The sequence below is a fragment of the Bos mutus genome, chromosome 8, assembly GCF_027580195.1.
Source record: "Bos mutus isolate GX-2022 chromosome 8, NWIPB_WYAK_1.1, whole genome shotgun sequence".
In the NCBI taxonomy this organism is placed as follows: Eukaryota; Metazoa; Chordata; class Mammalia; order Artiodactyla; family Bovidae; genus Bos; species Bos mutus.
In genome coordinates, this window is record NC_091624.1 from 67,692,987 (window position 1) to 67,711,316 (window position 18,330).

The window sequence follows — 18,330 nt, forward strand, 5'->3', positions numbered from 1 at the left end:
CAGAGGATGCTGGGTTAGCTCCATGGCCTAGTGCCAGAAAAACAAGTCTAGGAAGCCCTGCCCAGTGGGATAATTTCAAAATCCTTCGTCCTTTTATAGCTGAAAAAAGTCACTTTCATTTACTGGCTAGAGAGAAATACCTTTTTGTTCTAAAACATGGGCTTTGCATATTCTGAATCTCCAGCTGGATTACATTACCTGGAGATAGACCCATGAGATGCTGTTGAGTCTGACATCTGATAGGATGTCATAATTTAGGGTAGAGAGACACAGAGTTATTTTAGCATGATCAAAAATATAAAAAACATACAAACTCACCTCAACTGTTAGCAGCCAACCACATAATAAATTGTGAATTGGCTTGGATATCCTCACTTACAAGTTAAACACTGCCAAGAGTCACAAGGGGTCAACGATCAAGTAAAATCAACCATGTTCTTCATAACTCTTTGAGGTGGGGATAGAAACACTGATGATTTGCAATTACTTGCACACGTTTCCACTGAACTCTCATAGTACATTAGAGGGGGTTTTGGGGAAACAGCTCTCCTTTTAATAACTTCAAGGCAAGTGAACTATAATGTTGTAACAGTGACAGATAAATTAAACAGTCAAACAAAGGCATCAGATGATTTCCTAAGACCCCACTATAAAGAGTGAAAAATGGAGGGAAGGTATGCTCATACTATATATGACAGGACCACTTAACTTTATATTAAAAATGTTTTTATAAGTCGATCCAAAAAAGAGGGACCCAAACAGAAAACTGTTGCACACATGAGCAACTGTCAGACAGAAAAATATTAATAGTCAAAAACATTTGAACAAATGTTCAATCTCACCTCAGTCAAAGAAAAGTCCATAAAATGGAATCCCATTTGGGACTCTCAAATCAGCAAGGGTTCATCAGGGGCAGGGGAACACTTAGCACTAGCAAAGTACCAGTGTAAACATGTACAGTTTGGTAGGATCATTTGGCAGTAATGATCATGGCATCCAGTCCCATCACTTCATGGAAAATAAATGGGATAAAAATGGAAACAGTGGCAGATTTTATTTTGGGGGGCTCCAAAATCAATGTGGACAGTGACTGCAGCCATGAAATTAAGAGACGCTTGTTCCTTGGAAGAAAAGCAATGACTAACCTATATAGTGTATTCAAAAGCAGAGACATCACTTTCTGTCAAAAGTCCATATAGTCAAAGCTATGGTTTCTCCTGTAGTCATGTACAGATGAGATAGTTCAACCATAAAGAAGGCTGAATGTCAAAGAACTGATGCTTTTGAATTGTGGTGCTAGAGAAGACTCTTGAGAGTTCCTTGGACAGCAAGGAGATTAAACTAGTCAATCCTAAAGGAAATCAACCCTGAACATTCATTGGAAGGTTTGATGCTAAAGCTGAAGCTCCAATACTTTGGCCACCCAAAGAGCTGACTCACTGGAAAAGACTGATGCTGGGAAAGACTGAGGGCAGGAGGAGAAGGAAGCGACAGAAGATTACATGATTGAATGCATCACCGACACAATGGACATGAGTTTGAGCAAACTCCAGGAGATGGTGAAGGACAGGGAAGCCTGGCATGTTGCAGTCCATAGGTTCACAAAGAGTTGGACATGACTTCGTGAATGAACAACAATAATGATCAATAGCCTTAAAACAGTGCCCAGCTTTGGACCCAGCTATTCTATTTCTTAACCTTTAGTCAAAAGGAAATTCACCAAAGCAGCTAAAAGAAGAGGGAAAGTTGAATAAATAATAACAAACAAAAAATATTTTTTAAAAGAAGAGTAAAAGTTGAAAAATGAATACAAATTTTTTTAGTCTTTTTGAGTTTTTTACAACATTGCTTCTGTTTTATGTTTTTCTTTTTTGGCCACAAGGCATATGGGATCTTAGCTCTCCAACCAGGGATGGAACCCACACTCCCTGCATTGGAAAGTGAAATCTTAACCAGGGAAGTCCTAATACTAATTGTTAAAGAATAGGAAATTATGGAAAATCTACACCAAAACTTGTTGTGCATATAAAATATTGAATAAGAATCTTTGGGAACACATGTAATGGGTGTAATGATGTTTATCCAAGTTTAATAAATGTTTAAAAATCAGCTTATTAACCACCTCAGATATGCAGATGATACCACTCTAATGGCAGACAGTGGAGAGGAACTAAAGAGTCTTGATGAAGGTGAAAGAGGAGAGTGAAAAAGCTGGCTTAAAACTCATCATTCAAAAAACTAAGATCACTGCCTCTAGTCCCATCACTTCATGGCAAATGGATGGCTGTAGGACTTGACAGAAAATGAGGACAGGGAGGGTGGTGCACTGCTGAGCTGTTAACACTGGCCTTGGGGGAAGCTGAGCTTAGGGGATGGGTTTTGTTCACCTCACAGGGAGACCCCACCTTCAAAAACAAAGTTTCAGATTCATCCCCAAAGGCCCCTGAGCATTTCTACTATTGCTGACCAGGCATGAAGAGGGATTCATCCAGGCTGTTTCACCCTCTTTGTTCCCAGGCAAAAATCTCTACACTCTACAAACAGCTGTTTGGGGAAAAAAAAAAAGCAAATAAAATAGTTCTTTCACTTCCTCATTTCATATATTCACATCTGTTCCATCTTTAGGACATGAGATTCCAGAAAAAATTCTTTGACACTAACATTTATATAAGCATACTATTGCCAGTAAATTTTTTAAACAGATTTTATTTTTTAGAGCCGTTTCAGCTTCATAGCAAAATTGAATGAAAAGTACTAGTTCTCATAATAGTCCCTGTCTCCACACAAACACAACCTCCCCATCATGAACATCCCGCACCAGAATGTGACACTTGCTACAAATGATGAGCCTACGATGGTGACACAGTATCACCTCGAGTCCATAGTTCCCATTAGGGTTCATTCTTGCTGTTGTACATTCTATGGGCTTTAACAAATGTACCCACCATTATAATATCATACAGTAAAGTTTCACTGTCCTAAATGTCCTCTGGGTTCTGATTATTCATCCTTCCCTCCCTTGGAGCCCTGGGCAACCAGTAAGCCTTTTATTATCTTTACAGTTTTGTCTTTTCCAGATTATCATATAATTGGACTCACACAATATGTGGCCTTTTTAGTTTGGCTTCTTTTACTGAGTAATATGCATTTAAGTTTCCTCGATGTCTTCTCATGTCTTAATAGCTCATTTCTCCTTATCAGTTGTGTCCAACTCTTTGTGACCCCATGGACTGTAACCCGCCAGGATCTTCTAGCCATGGAATTCTCCAGGCAAGAATACTAGAGTGGGTAGCCATTCCCTTTTCCAGGGAAAATCCCAACCCAGGGATCAAACCCAGGTCTCCTGCATTACATGCAGATTCTTTACCATCTGAGCCACCAGGGAAGCCCTAGAATTAAATAATACAGTACAAATTTTGAAGTTTGCTTCTCTGGATACTTGGCTTGTAGTGCAGCCAGAGTTTGTCACCTGGTTCGGGACACTGCAAGAAGCTTTAACTCATATTTCCAAAGCCTGTAAGTACCACTCAACTGCCCTTCCCCTATCCAAGCTAACACAGCCTGAAGCCCACTCAGACTCACTCTGACCAGCACAGAGAACCAGCCATCTTCACCAAGATACCAGCTCGGCTCTCTGGCCACAACTCTGGGGAAAAACTGACTCCAAAGACAGGTTTACTTTTTTCCCATCAGAAACATCCCTACTCCCCTATTCCCTCAAATTAGACTTGAGTTTTCTCAAGCTTTAAAACCATATTACTTTGAGCTAGGCAGTATATCAGTAAGTACACCGCCCTCACAAAATAAATGGGGAAAAGAAAGAAGAGTACTCAATCTTAAAGGAATTTTCCTCCAATGGAAATGCCAGCATGGGCAAATCAACTCAATAAAACACCACACACGTTACTAACAGATCAAGTCATCTCAGTTGAGACTCTGATCAGGAAAGTCTGACTTTGTCATTCAGGAAAATACAAATCATGGTGCACCTGTTGCCAACTCCAAGCTAGAAATAAGTTAGTGTTTCTCAACCCAGGCTGCTCATTGGAGGCTCCTAAAGAACTTATTAAAAAATACCAACGCTCAGGCCCCACCCCAGACCAATAAAACCAGAATTTTTGGCAATGGGAGCCAGGCATTAGTATTTTAAATTCATTGAGTAATTCTTATGGGCAGCCAGAGTTGAGAACCATTGTTTTCAGAGAAGGTTACTCAAAATAGTCCAATATTGGCAGCAGATTACTGAGGGACAGTGAAGTAGGCCTCTTCCTCTATTTGCTCAAATTTAGCACTAAAGGAAAGTGCCCATCGGTCTCTAGTTCAGTGGATGCCCCTGGCCTTAGTCAGGTAGGGGCCTCTCACTGGAGCCAGCTTTAATATCATGGTTTTTCTCCTTTTTGCCTGAAAATCTACTGACAGCCTTGCAAAATTTGGGGTAATCAACCCATCCTGGTGTGCCTAGGACTTTCCCTGTTTTAGCAGGAAATGAACAACGTACCAGGAACCTTCTCCATCCCAGGCACACCAGGATGGTTGGCCATCTGATAAGGAAGGCCACTCGCTTAAAGGGGTTCCTGATGGTTTTTAGAATATGTGCATATACAGCACATACCTAAGCACACACACTTCCTAGAGCCAGAAATGATGGGAAATTTCTCTATATACTTACTCTTGATGCAGAATGACACAGCAAGTTAAATTCCATTTTTAGAAGAATAACAGCAAGGTACCAAGCACTTCACTCAGTACTTAACACATCTATTATCTAACTTGGACAATTTGATAGCTTCTTTTTACAGATAAGAGGTTGAGGTTAGGTCATTTGTATGAAGTCACATGGCCACTAAGTGAAGAAAAGCTTCACACCTGGGCAGTTTGGCTCCAACGTCTGTGGACAAAACCACCGCTGGAAATGCCCAGTAATGCTGGTGGTCCTCAGGAGCCGCAATGAGGCAGATAAAATGCCGCATGTGGTTAGACCTGAGGGCCCTTCTGAATATCTGCATGATGGATTTGCATTTTTTCCTCCCCAGACATTCAGGATAAGATGCTAAATTTCCCTTTACTTCTCTTTTATCACTTTATTCTTTTCATCTACAAGTGAAGCTTTCATTAATGGGCAGGGAAATTCTTCCCATCCTCATTTTATCCACTCAAAGATCTGTCTTTTAAAATAGAGAAGTTATGAGGGAACACTGGGAGGCACCCCTTGCAGGGAATCTGAGATTCGAGAACGTGTTACTGAACTGTGACAGGTTATTTTTTTTTTTTCCGTGTCTCAAATTGCTTGTGTTCAGCTCTTCAAATCTGGCCAAAAATCAGGGCTCATGGAAAAACTGTCACTTTTCCATGATTAAAAAGAATTTTTTTTTAAATTAATGCTCTAAAATGTTTACCAACTGCAAAACAAAGTTGTCCTGCTTGTAGGTGGGTTGGAGGCAGCTGTCAGCTCAGAAACGAAGGACAGCAGTAACTGATTGTGTAGCTCACGATGCCTGGGGGACATACTGCCTCCCAAAGAAATGTAACAATAAATTTGATGATGGTGATGGTGTTTGACACAATAATGCAGCAGGGCTTTTGGCTAATATCCTGACTGTTGCAAAACACTGCAAACTCCATGAAGGAAGGGCCTGTATCTGAAATGACTCATCATTCTATCCTGACCCTGGCTCATAGAAAGTGCACAGTAAACATTTGTTGAATGAGTAAATGAATGCTTAGGTGAAACTCTAGTACGCAGTTTGATATAATTCATCAGATTCATTCCTCACAAAAAGCTGGAAGCAATCTAAAAATATGGGAAAAAATTTTATAGATCATCCCACTGAACACAGTCATCTTATAAATGAGGAAACTGAAGCCCAGAGAAGTTAAGTGATCTGTGTAAGGTAGTTCAATGACAGAGAGGAGGGGCCTAACTGGGTCACTTCCTAGTACTGTGCTGTTTACATGACACCACGTCTCCTGGCATGCATCTCATCCCATCCAAAAGAATTAACCAGACCAGGGAGAAGGACCCCTTGGCGTGTCCTTAAAAGAGGCAGCAGAGTACAGTGGGGCCAAAGAGACTGGCTTTGAATCCTGGCTCTGCCATGTGAGATTGGTCTGTGGCCAACTTTCCTCCCCAATCCTCCATGACCTTGTCTATAAAATTGGAGTTATTATGGTCGCTAATAGCAGCAGCAGCAGTTCATTTTAGAGTCAAAAAGTCTCAGTGAAATGTCATATAGGCAGCCCTAGGCATTGTACTTATCACTCAGGAGGTGCTCAGTAAATAATAAGTGTTAGCAGTGTTGCATTAACACAGGCCCTAAGGCAGCCGGGCCATCCATCCCAGGGGAGGAGAAAGCGTTAACATCGGGTCGGCCATCTGACACTTTTCCCTTACACAAGTACGCCCATATATAGGACAGGGGGGCCTTCTGACTCGTACTGCCAGTGCTGGTGGGAACAATACAATTCTCTAAGAATTGTTCCTCAGTAGTCGGAGAAGGCAATGGCACCCCACTCCTCCAGTACTCTGGCCTGGAAAATCCCATGGACGGAAAAGCCTGGTGGGCTGCAGTCCATGGGGTCGCTAAGGGTCAGACACGACTGAGCAACTTCACTTTCACTTTTCACTTTCATGCATTAGAGAAGGAAATGGCAACCTATTCCAGTATTCTTGCCTGGAGAATCCCAGGGACAGGGGAGCCTGGTAGGCTACTGTCTGTGGGGTCGCACAGAGTCGGAAACGACTGAAGCGACTTAGCAGTAGCAGCAGTTGTTAGCTGAACCAGAAATCTCTCCACGGGGTTTAATGCCTGCACTACAGGGTTGAGGACCTGTCACTCTTTAGTCATTGTACTTAGTTCCCAGTGGAGCCAACTGGCAACTGGAAGACAGTGTGGCGGGGGGTCGGGGGAGCCTCAAAGCACAACTTTAGGGATTGCATCTTAAATACCAAGGGATGGCCCCCTTGTTAAAAGTCCCCTGTGCTGTGCTGTGCTTAGTCGCTCAGTTGTGTCCAGCTCTTTGTGACCCCATGGACTGTCGGCTGCCTCTGTCCATGGGGACTGTCCATGCCCTCCTCCAGGGGATCTTCTCAACCCAGGGATCAAACCCAGATCTCCAACATTGCAGGCAGATTCTTTACCAGCTGAGCTATGAGAGAAGCCCAAAAGTCCCCTAGAAATTGTGAAAAGAAACCCTTATTGTCTGTTTGGAATTCTTCAATCTGTAAGGACTGAAGGATGGTTTCCCAGGATTCCCAGTCCCAAGATGCACTGGTAAGCATGGACACAGCCTCAGATGGAGGCCCATTCCTTTCTGCCCCACACTAGAGTTTCACACAACACCCGCTCTTGCCACTTTTCATCAGCTTGCAGGATGAATTAAAGGGTCAGAGGAACTGGAACTGTGGAGCCATCAGGAAAAAGATTTTTTTCTGATGGACACATTCTTACCACTCCAAGTGGGAGTTCTCTTTCCCAACACACAGGTTGAGAGTTTGTAGAGGTCCAAATGAGAGTTTCAGTTTTCAGAGTTTACAAGGAGGCTCTTGGGACGTGTCAATCACAGCACTTCTGTGCTCTAGCCCAGCCTAGATTGAACTGCACATGTACATACATCCTGTTCAACTTGCCCAGGAAAGAAATTGCTCTCCTAGTGCTGATAATGCTGTCATCACAGCGTCCTCATGTCACATCTGCTATCCAAACAAGAGAAAGAGCTGTGGTGGAACCTTGATAATCTGAAATTCACAGATACATGGGTCTCCTTCGCTGGCCTAGAGACTGGATAGATTTGAAAACTGCAAAATGTAAGAACTAACGATTATCTAAATGGGGAAAGAACTAAAGTTTTCCTTTATCATACCTTTAAAAAATATGGTATTAGATAAAAATAAATGTATAAATTAGAGACAGTTCAACCTACTCAATATTGTTTAACAGCGCTCCTGAAAACCCAACCTTGAGTTAGGATGTACATAGTTCATGTGTGAAATATAAACAAAGGAAGAGGTATGGAACTTGAAAGTATTATAAACTGTTTACCTGTTAGAGGAAATAAAATGTCCATTCACAAGGCAACTGGAGAGTGAAGTCAGTAATATAAACCATAAGGCAACAGAGCAGAGAATGTCTATGCTGTAACAATTTAGTAAATACATAAGATCACTAAACTAGAACCCAGGCACTATTGAACATGGCTATTTACAGGTAATTGTCAGCAGCCCCCAACCACCCAACCACAGGAAGAAAATAAGGTAATACAACTTGAATTACAAATACTTAACAGTACTTCACCATATACAAAAATAAACTCAAAATGGATTAAAGATCTCAACGTAAGACCAGAAACTATAAAACTCCTAGAGGAGAACATAGGCAAAACACTCTCTGACATACATCACAGCAGGATCCTCTATGACCCACCTCCCAGAATATTGGAAATAAAAGCAAAAATAAACAAATGGGACCTAATTAAACTTAAAAGCTTCTGCACATCAAAGGAAACTATTAGCAAGGTGAAAAGACAGCCTTCAGAATGGGAGAAAATAATAGCAAATGAAGCAACGGACAAACAACTAATCTCAAAAATATACAAGCAACTCCTACAGCTCAACTCCAGAAAAATAAATGACCCAATCAAAAAATGGGCCAAAGAACTAAATAGACATTTCTCCAAAGAAGACATACAGATGGCTAACAAACACATGAAAAGATGCTCAACATCACTCATTATCAGAGAAATACAAATCAAAACCACTATGAGGTACCATTTCACACCAGTCAGAATGGCTGCGATCCAAAAGTCTACAAATAATAAATGCTGGAGAGGGTGTGGAGAAAAGGGAACCCTCTTACACTGTTGGTGGGAATGCAAACTAGTACAGCCACTATGGAGAACAGTGTGGAGATTCCTTAAAAAACTGGAAATAGAACTGCCTTATGATCCAGCAATCCCACTGCTGGGCATACACACTGAGGAAACCAGAAGGGAAAAGAGACACGTGTACCCCAATGTTCATCGCAGCACTGTTTATAATAGCCAGGACATGGAAGCAACCTAGATGTCCATCAGCAGATGAATGGATAAGAAAGCTGTGGTACATATACACAATGGAGTATTACTCAGCCATTAAAAGAATACATTTGAATCAGTTCTAATGAGGTGGATGAAACTGGAGCCTATTATACAGAGTGAAGTAAGCCAGAAGGAAAAACATAAATACAGTATACTAACGCATATATATGGAATTTAGAAAGATGGTAACGATAACCCTGTATACGAGACAGCAAAAAGAGACACTGATGTATAGAACAGTCTTATGGACTCTGTGGGAGAGGGAGAGGGTGGGAAGATTTGGGAGAATGGCATTGAAACATGTGAAATGTCATGTATGAAACGAGATGCCAGTCCAGGTTCAGTGCACGATGCTGGATGCTTGGGGCTGGTGCGCTGGGACGGCCCAGGGGGATGGTATGGGGAGGGGGGAGGAGGAGGGTTCAGGATGGGGAGCACGTGTATACCTGAAATAAAAAAATAAAAATAAAAATAAAAATAAATTTAAAAAAATAAAATTTTAAATCTTCATTACCACAGATGTGGGGATGAAGTGTTCCTAGAAATACTCTGCTAGCTATTAATTTGTGCTAATAATGATAGGGTGACTGAAAATGTTAAAACTTTATCTTAAAATTTTATGTAATTCTTATGTGTGTGTGCTGTCTCTTCAGTCGTGTCCGACTCTTTGTGACCCCATGGACTGTAGCCTGCCAGGCTCCTCTGTCCGTGGGAGTCTCCAGGCAAGAATCCTGGAGTGGGTTGCCATGCCCTCCTCCAGGGGATCTTCCCGCCCTAAGGATCAAACTCACGCCTCTTACGTTTCCTGCATTGACAGGCGGGTTCTTTACCCCTAGTGCCACCTGGGACAACATCGTACTCACCCCCTTCCAAATGGCCTATGTTTATGTGGGTTTGTTTTTAGGAATCCTCCCAAATCTTGGGATACCCTAATGCCTAGACTTCCAGAAATACAACCACTCAAGAGTGGTAAAAATATAATTACTAATAATGCAAAGAAAATATACCAAAATTGAAATTCTTTGTTTCTTTCTTTCTATCCATTTACTTCATCCATCTTCCCAGTCTCCCTCCCTCCCTCCCTTCCTTCTATCCTTCCATCTACCCTATGAATACTCAAAGCCTATCATATATAAAACAAAATAGAGCTGAGCGAGATAGATATGGCTTTTGTTCTCAGGGTATTTATAGTCACATGGCAAGCAGAGGGATCCAGAAAAATCTCAAAACACTGGAAAGATACTTGTGATTTCCTGTGACATGAAGTACATACATACTCTGGGCCTCTTTCTTTTGTGCTACAGCCTATAAAAGGAGCCAACTTTATTAGCACCAGGCTGAACTCCAGAGTTCACAGTATAAACAGTCATGTTGGTGTCAGGAGACCTGGATTCAACTCAAAATTTCCAGAAAGAGATGGTTGTATACAAAAGGCTTAGCCACACTCTGGTACATACTAAGTGCTAATTGTAAAAGACATTATTATTGTGGAAAACTTATCAGAGAACACCTTCTTAGGCAAAGTAAACATTATTGTACTGCCTTATTTTGCTTGACTATTGACATTAGCTTTTTAAAAATACATAACAAAAGTAACAGTAATACTCAAGATGGTGGTCAGCTTGGAGCTCTTCTAGGCCATCACAAACCCAGCAATTCCTTGCATTATCTGTAAAGGGACAAGTTCTAGGCATGGTAGTTCATACACTCCCCAGATGGTGTGACTTCTTAGAAAACTGATGAGAATGATGGCAACCAGTAGAACATCATCAACAAATGCTCCCAAACTTCAAATTTGTTGGTTTTTTAACTCTTAGGATTTTAGTACCCCCTTTTGTGTGTGGGAACGAGTCCAGATTCCTCCCAATTTGGAACTTGAGAAAAGTAACTAGAAAGCCATTTAGAGGAACAGTTACTTTCTATTTAAAGCTAAGGATTTATGAAATGTTCTCCTTTCCCTCTGAAAAGAGTTTTCCAAAGCCCTTCCAAGGAAGTGGGTGAATATCTTTCCAAGCACAAAAGATGATTTTGCTTCTGAAATGACCTTGGTTCTCTGACAGAGCAATAAATACAGGTTTCCTGTTATCTGAGACTCGCACCTTTCCATGGGCAAGAAGCATGGACTCTGATCTTACCGCTAGCTTGTTACCTTGGAAAGTTCTGGGAGTTCAAGATGCTGGTAAGGGAAATTCCCACTCAGGGTATATCTTGCTCATCTTGGACAAAAAGCTTGGCATCTTGAGCCTGAGGCAGATCCATATTTTCAAGCTTTCCTGGCACTAAAGTCTGCATTCCTAGTTGGTACACAGCTCCATGCCCCAAGGGCATTGAAATAAGGCCACCACTAGAGAAAGCTTTGGCTTCCCTTGTGGCTCAGCTGGTAAAGAATCCACCTGCAATGTGGGTAACTGAGGTTCGATCCCTGGGTTGGGAAGATCCCCTGGAGAAGGGAAAGGCTACCCACTCCAGTATTCTGGCCTAGAGAATTCCACGGACTGTACAGTCCACTGTGCTCAGTCGAACACAACTGAGCAACTTTTACTTCACTCACTAGAGAAAGCTTTGATAAGTTTTAGAAGTATCTGCCCAGTCTCAGGTTTAGAATCTTTCCCTCTCTCTGCTTTCTCCTTCCCTTATTAGCTCACTTGATTTTGAGAACTATGTCCTAAGGTAGGTGGGAAGCACCTGTGAGCAGCTGACTTTTACAGGCAGGAAATATAAGGGGTCAGAGAGGCCACGTGGTTTGTCTGTAAGAGGCAGGTGATCATCAGCCTCATATTCCTGGGCCTCTAGACTTTCTGAGCTGAACCTGGCGTCACATCTCAGAGATACTTGTTATACCATTCCTGATGAAAAACAAATACCGGTTCTCACCAGAGCAACGTTTCCTGCTCTTGACTGCACATGCAGATTCTCAGGCTTGAGCCAGGGATTTCAAGCAAGGGTAGGATAGAAAATCTATATTTTTGTCAAGCTTCCCAGGCGATTCTTAACATATCCAGCTCAATGCCTCTCCAAGAACCAGCATTAATAAGGAACAGCATGAAGCCGCTTTCTCCTTCCAAGAATGAGTGGTCCAGTTCCTCGGGCCTTGTAACAGTCATCTACTGTTAAGTGCTGGAGAGACAGAATTAGTCATTGCTTTCATGGGAAGACTGATTGGCACAGTGGAAAGCAGTATGCACCGTAGGGCAGGAGACCTGGCTGTCAGTTCAACTGTAATTTAATTCAAGTAGAGGCCTTTTTCAGGCTCTGGGGCCCTGGGTGAGTCACTTAACTGCTTCTTGGGTTCAGGAGCTTCATCTGTCAAATCAGGCTAATGTCATCTGAACCTGAAGAATGGTGGGGCTGGGTTCTACACATTGAAAAATCCGTTGTGCTCCTTGAAAGGAGAATGACGGGCAAACAGAACAGTGAGAGACTTTTAAATTTTCCCTTCTAGTCCAGCCTACATGCTGCAACTAGCATAACAATCTGAAAGTAAAGATTGCTGGAGAGTGGCTGCAAACAGATATCCCTCCTCCCCTGCAGACCATGGATGGATTCCTAGATCCCCTGGAGAAGGAAATGGCAACCCACTCCAGTATTCTTGCCTGGGAAATCCCATGGACAGAGGAGCCTAGCGGGCTATAGTCCACGGGGTCGCAAAAGAGTCAGACACAACTGGGGAACTGAGCACACTCAACATCTAAGCTAGGCAGGCAAAGGGCTTCTAAAGTGAGCCCCTCGCCATTGGCATTTCCAATTTCTTGATTGGAAGAAATTGTTTCTTGATACTCCCTTTTCTATCCTACCCTATATGTCAGAGGTTAGTAAACTTCAGCCCATGGGCCAAATTTGGACTTAGGCCTATTTTTAAGCAAATTTTTATTGGCACACAACCATACTCATGTATGTATTGTCTATGGCTGCTTTTGTGCTACAGTCATTCAGTCGAGTAACTCTGGAAGAGACCTTACATAGCCTCTCAGTTCACAAAGTCTAAAATATTTACTACCTGGCCCTTTACAGAAAAAGTTTCCCAATCCCTGGTATAGACCAGTCTTTTTCAGTTTTTGGCCATGACCCACAATAAATATATTTTACAGTAAGACCTACTACACACACAGATACCTGTGTGTATATTTGTATGTAAAATTTCCCAAAATAACATTTACCTTTACTAAATGCAAGGCATCTGATAGTTTCTGGTCTATTATATTGTCTTAAAAAGTTGTTCATGACTGTACCAATCTCATGATCCCAAATTAGCCTTGATTCATATTTGGAAAACAATTCTCTAGATAAACTAAACAGCTAGCTACTTACAACACATGTCCTCTCATCTCCCACTTCTATTACTTTCTTGACATTGCTGTCTCCATCTAACAAGGCTCTGCCTCTGTCCTGTCATCTCTAAATGTGCAAATCCTTCCCATTCTTTAGGAACTATCCAACTCCCATCTCTTCCAAGAAGTCTGCTTTGAGCCTCCGGTTCCAAACTACTTTCTCCTTTTCCTATCTACCACAGTACTTTTTCTATTCCTCTATTGTGGAACTTCAAATTTTCTGTTTTGTAGAAAAGTTATCTGTGCATCTTTCTATGTATCCTAAAGATCTTGAGTTTCTTAAAGGTATGAACTTAAGCATTTTGTATTCTATATATCATCCAATATAGTGCCTTGTACTCTGTAAGTACAGAATAAATGTTTATTACACTGAAGTCAGCAAATATTTGTTATTAAGGGTATAATATGGTTTTATACATACATTTTATTCTTTAATTTTAAAGACTACAAATTTATGGTATATTGTAAGCACTTGGTAAATGTTTATAAAGACAAACAGAGAGAGAAAGGAGATAATCTGGACTTACCAGTTCTATCCCAGTTGCTAGATTTGTGTTATTTGGGCAGAACAATTTTAGGCAGAATTGTTTTATACAGTGTACAATTCCTGAGTTTTTTGAGTCACAGTCACTGGTTTAGACATACAGAACACCTATTTTTCAAAGGATCAGCAGAGGAAAAAATGTAACAGTTTTAACTGTCCTAAGCAGACCTGCCAGCCACATATTCTGATATCAAACATAATCATTGAGAGAGCTTAATACAGTCTCTCCTTTTCCAGGAGACCCTTTTCCTGGAACCCTTTTCTCCTTTTCCTGCCAACCCTTTTCTACCATTAATGCTGTCAGAATCTAACTAATTTTGGTAAAAATTACATTCACATAATAAAGGAGAAAAAAACACTAATATATCACTTGATTCTGAAAGGGCATCTTCCAGCGGCCATTTATTAAGTAATATGAGAATGGAGGGGGTATTACATAAGCATGACAAGGATTTTACTAACATTAAAAAGCAATCATCAAAACACATGGTAAAATATTGAATTAATTTCCATTAAAATCATGAGCTATCACAATTGCTTTTTAATATTATTTTTAATATTGTAGATAATGGAATAATATAAGACTATAAAATAGAAGGTCTAAATAGTAGAAAACACATGAAAAATCTTTCAATTGTAAATTATAAGACTGTATATATAAAATGAATGCCAAAAATGTAGAAGTGTTACAAAAGAAAATACCATAGTCAATAACTATGACTCCGTTATCATGGTTGCAAACCAGAAAAAAAAATTATTAATAGTTTCTCTTTATGTAACACTAAACAAATTAGAAAGGAACATTAAAATCAAAGCTATTAACAGCTCTATAGGACATATAACACAGTTTCTTCAATGGATAACTTAGAAAGAGAAAATATAGAGGAGATAAATGCATATTAAAAGAGACTTAAGAGAGATATTATCAAATCCCTTATGATTATACAGTGGAAGTGAGACATAGATTTAAGGGACTAGATCTGATAGATAGAGTGCCTGATGAACTATGAACGGAGGTTCATGACATTGTACAGGAGACAGGGATCAAGACCATTCCCATGGAAAAGAAACGCAAAAAAGCAAAATGGCTGTCTGGGGAGGCCTTACAGATAGCTGTGAAAAGAAGAGATGCGAAAAGCAAAGGAGAAAAGAAAAGATATAAACATCTGAATACAGAGTTCCAAAGAATAGCAAGAAGAGATAAGGAAGCCTTCCTCAGCAATCAATGCAAAGAAATAGAGGAAAACAATAGGATGGGAAAGACTAGAGATCTCTTTAAGAAAATTAGAGATATCAAAGGAACATTTCATGCAAAGATGGGCTGGATAAAGGACAGAAATGGTATGGACCTAACAGAAGCAGAAGATATTAAGAAGAGGTGGCAAGAATACACAGAAGAACTGTACAAAAGAGATTTTCAGGACCCAGATAATCATGATGGTGTGATCACTCACCTAGAGCCAGACATTCTGGAATGTGAAGTCAAGTGGGCGTTAGAAAGCATCACTACGAACAAAGCTAGTGGAGGTGATGGAATTCCAGTGGAGCTATTCCAAATCCTGAAAGATGATGCTGTGAAAGTGCTGCACTCAATATGCCAGCAAATTTGGAAAACTCAGTAGTGACCCCAGGATTGGAAAAGGTTAGTTTTCATTCCAATCCCAAAGAAAGGCAATGCCAAAGAATGCTCAAACTACTGCACAATTGCACTCATCTCACATGCTAGTAAAGTAATGCTCAAAATTCTCCAAGCCAGGCTTCAGCAATACGTGAACGGTGAACTTCCAGATGTTCAAGCTGGTTTTAGAAAAGGCAGAGGAACCAGAGATCAAATGGCCAACATCCGCTGGATCATCGAAAAAGCGAGAGTTCCAGAAAAACATCTATTTCTGTTTTATTGACTACGCCAAAGCCTTTGACTGTGTGGATCACAAGAAACTGTGGAAAATTCTGAAAGAGATGGGACTAACCTGCCTCTTGAGAAACCTATATGCAGGTCAGGAAGCAACAGTTAGAACTGGCCATGGAACAACAGACTGGTTCCAAATAGGAAAAGGAGTACGTCAAGGCTGTATATTGTCACCCTGCTTATTTAACTTATATGCAGAGTACATCATGAGAAATGCTGGGCTGGAAGAAGCACAAGCTGGAATCAAGACTGCCGGGAGAAATATCAATAACCTCAGATATGCAGATGACACCACCCTTATGGCAGAAAGTGAAGAGGAGCTAAAGAGCCTCTCGATGAAAGTGAAAGAGCAGAGTGAAAAGCTTGGCTTAAAGCTCAACATTCAGAAAACGAAGATCACGGCATCTGGTCCTATCACTTCATGGGAAGTAGATGGGGAAACAGTGGAAGCAGTCTCAGCCTTTATTTTTTTGGGCTCCTAGGTTACTGCAGATGGTGACTGCAGCCATGAAATTAAAAGATGCTTACTCCTTGGAAGGAAAATTGTGACCAACCTAGATAGCATATTCAAAAGCAGAGACATTACTTTGCCAACAAAGGTCTGTCTAGTCAAGGCTATGGTTTTTCCAATGGTCATGTATGGATGTAAGAGTTGGACTGTGAAGAAGGCTGAGTGCCAAAGAACTGATGCTTTTGAACTGTGGTGTTGGAGAAGACTCTTGAGAGTCCCTTGGACTGTAAGGAGATCCAACCAGTCCATCCTAAAGGAGATCAGTCCTGGGTGTTCATTGGAAGGACTGATGCTAAAGCTGAAACTCCAATACTTTGGCCACCTCACGTGAAGAGATGACTCATTGGAAAAGCCTCCGAAGCTGGGAGGGATTGGGGGCAGGAGGAGAAGGGGACGACAGAGGATGAGATGGCTGGATGGCATCACTGACTTGATGGACACAAGTTTGAGTGAACTCCGGGAGTTGGTGATGGACAGGGAGGCCTGGCGTGCTGCGATTCATGGGGTGGCAAAGAGTCGGACACTTAAGCGACTGAACTGAACTCAAGAGAGATTAACCAGTTACAATGTAAAGTCGTTTGTATCCTGACTGTAAAAATCTACAAGACGGTGCCACACCCATTCCAGTAATAAGAAAAGATTAGGAAATCTGCAAAATCACAACTTTTGGGGAACTGATTAGAGATTTGATGTCACAAGCAATAAAGTGGATTCCAAAGAGTCTCAAGCCCCTTCAAGGAAAGATAGGACACAAAACCATCTCATCTCTGGCAGAGGACAGGGAAAAGAAGATGCTTCCATACAAGTGAATGATAAGACGTCATATAAGAGTTTTAAAAATTTGTAAGGGCCAAGTATAGCTTTTATCATGTTATTTTAAAATTGCCTGGAGTCCCAGATACAAGGGGCACACTTCCAAGTTTTTTCTCATAGGTTCCATTGGGTACTCAGGAAAGGCTGGAAAAAGAGAGACTTGTTACTGCTGGTATGCAGGATATAATCAACTTCTGCCCAAGAGATAAGCATGAAACCCTTGTCGTTCCCCAAACATTTCTTTCATAGGAAATGAAAGCCTAAAGTTCCTGGATGAATGAGCTGCAAACCTTCTTATGCCTAGGACCCAGGCAAAGATTTGCAGCTACTGAAATAAGAATTGAAGTAAAAAACCTTGGAGAGAGGGTAGGAAATCCTGGGCCCGGAATTCTATACCAATACTAAGCAGAGGTCTGCTACCATTAGAGAAGGGTCAAGTACTTGGTGAGAAGAGGTCTATTTTGTATCACCTACATGCTGAAAGCTGTGAATGAAACAGAAACACTGAAAAATCTCTTTCATAACCCATCCTCACTTTCAGTACACAGTACAAATATCCCACTCCTGGGAGAATTTGAAGCCTGTGACACACTAAAGATTATAACAGAAACAATGAAACTCAAACATAGCTCAAGACTTAGTTACATTTAGCTTAACTTTGCACACTGATGCTCCGATAGAAAGATAACACCCTTTTCTTTGTGTAAATATTACTTACATTAGTCTCTGCTTTCTTTATAGACATACAGTCCAGCATTAAATGAAAAATTACAGGATACACAAAAATCAAGAACGAGTAAACCATTGCTTTATCGACAAACAAAGAAATCAAGAGAACCAGAACTAGATATTGGAATTATCAGTCAGAAAGTTTATAATTATGTTTAACATGTTCAGTAATCTAATGGAAAAGGTAAATAGCAGACATAAACAGATCAAGAAATGCATCAAAGAGATGAAAATTATTTAAGAAGAGTCAAAAAGAAATGCTAGAAATAAAAAACACAGTATCAGAGATGAAGAAATGCTTCCCTAGGCTCAGCAAAAGACTGGACACAGCTCAGTAAAGAATCAGTAATATGCCACTAAAGATTATCTAAACTGAAACACAAAAAGAAAAAAGAGTAAACAAAACCAGATAGTGCTTGTAAAA

The 18,330-nt window shown here is 40.8% G+C and overlaps 1 protein-coding gene across 1 annotated transcript in view; it reads right to left on the reverse strand.

Moving 5' to 3' along the window:
• PGM5 (phosphoglucomutase 5) overlaps positions 1-18,330 on the reverse strand; it is a 212,700-nt gene that overhangs the window by 71,925 nt on the left and 122,445 nt on the right. The window lies entirely within an intron of this gene.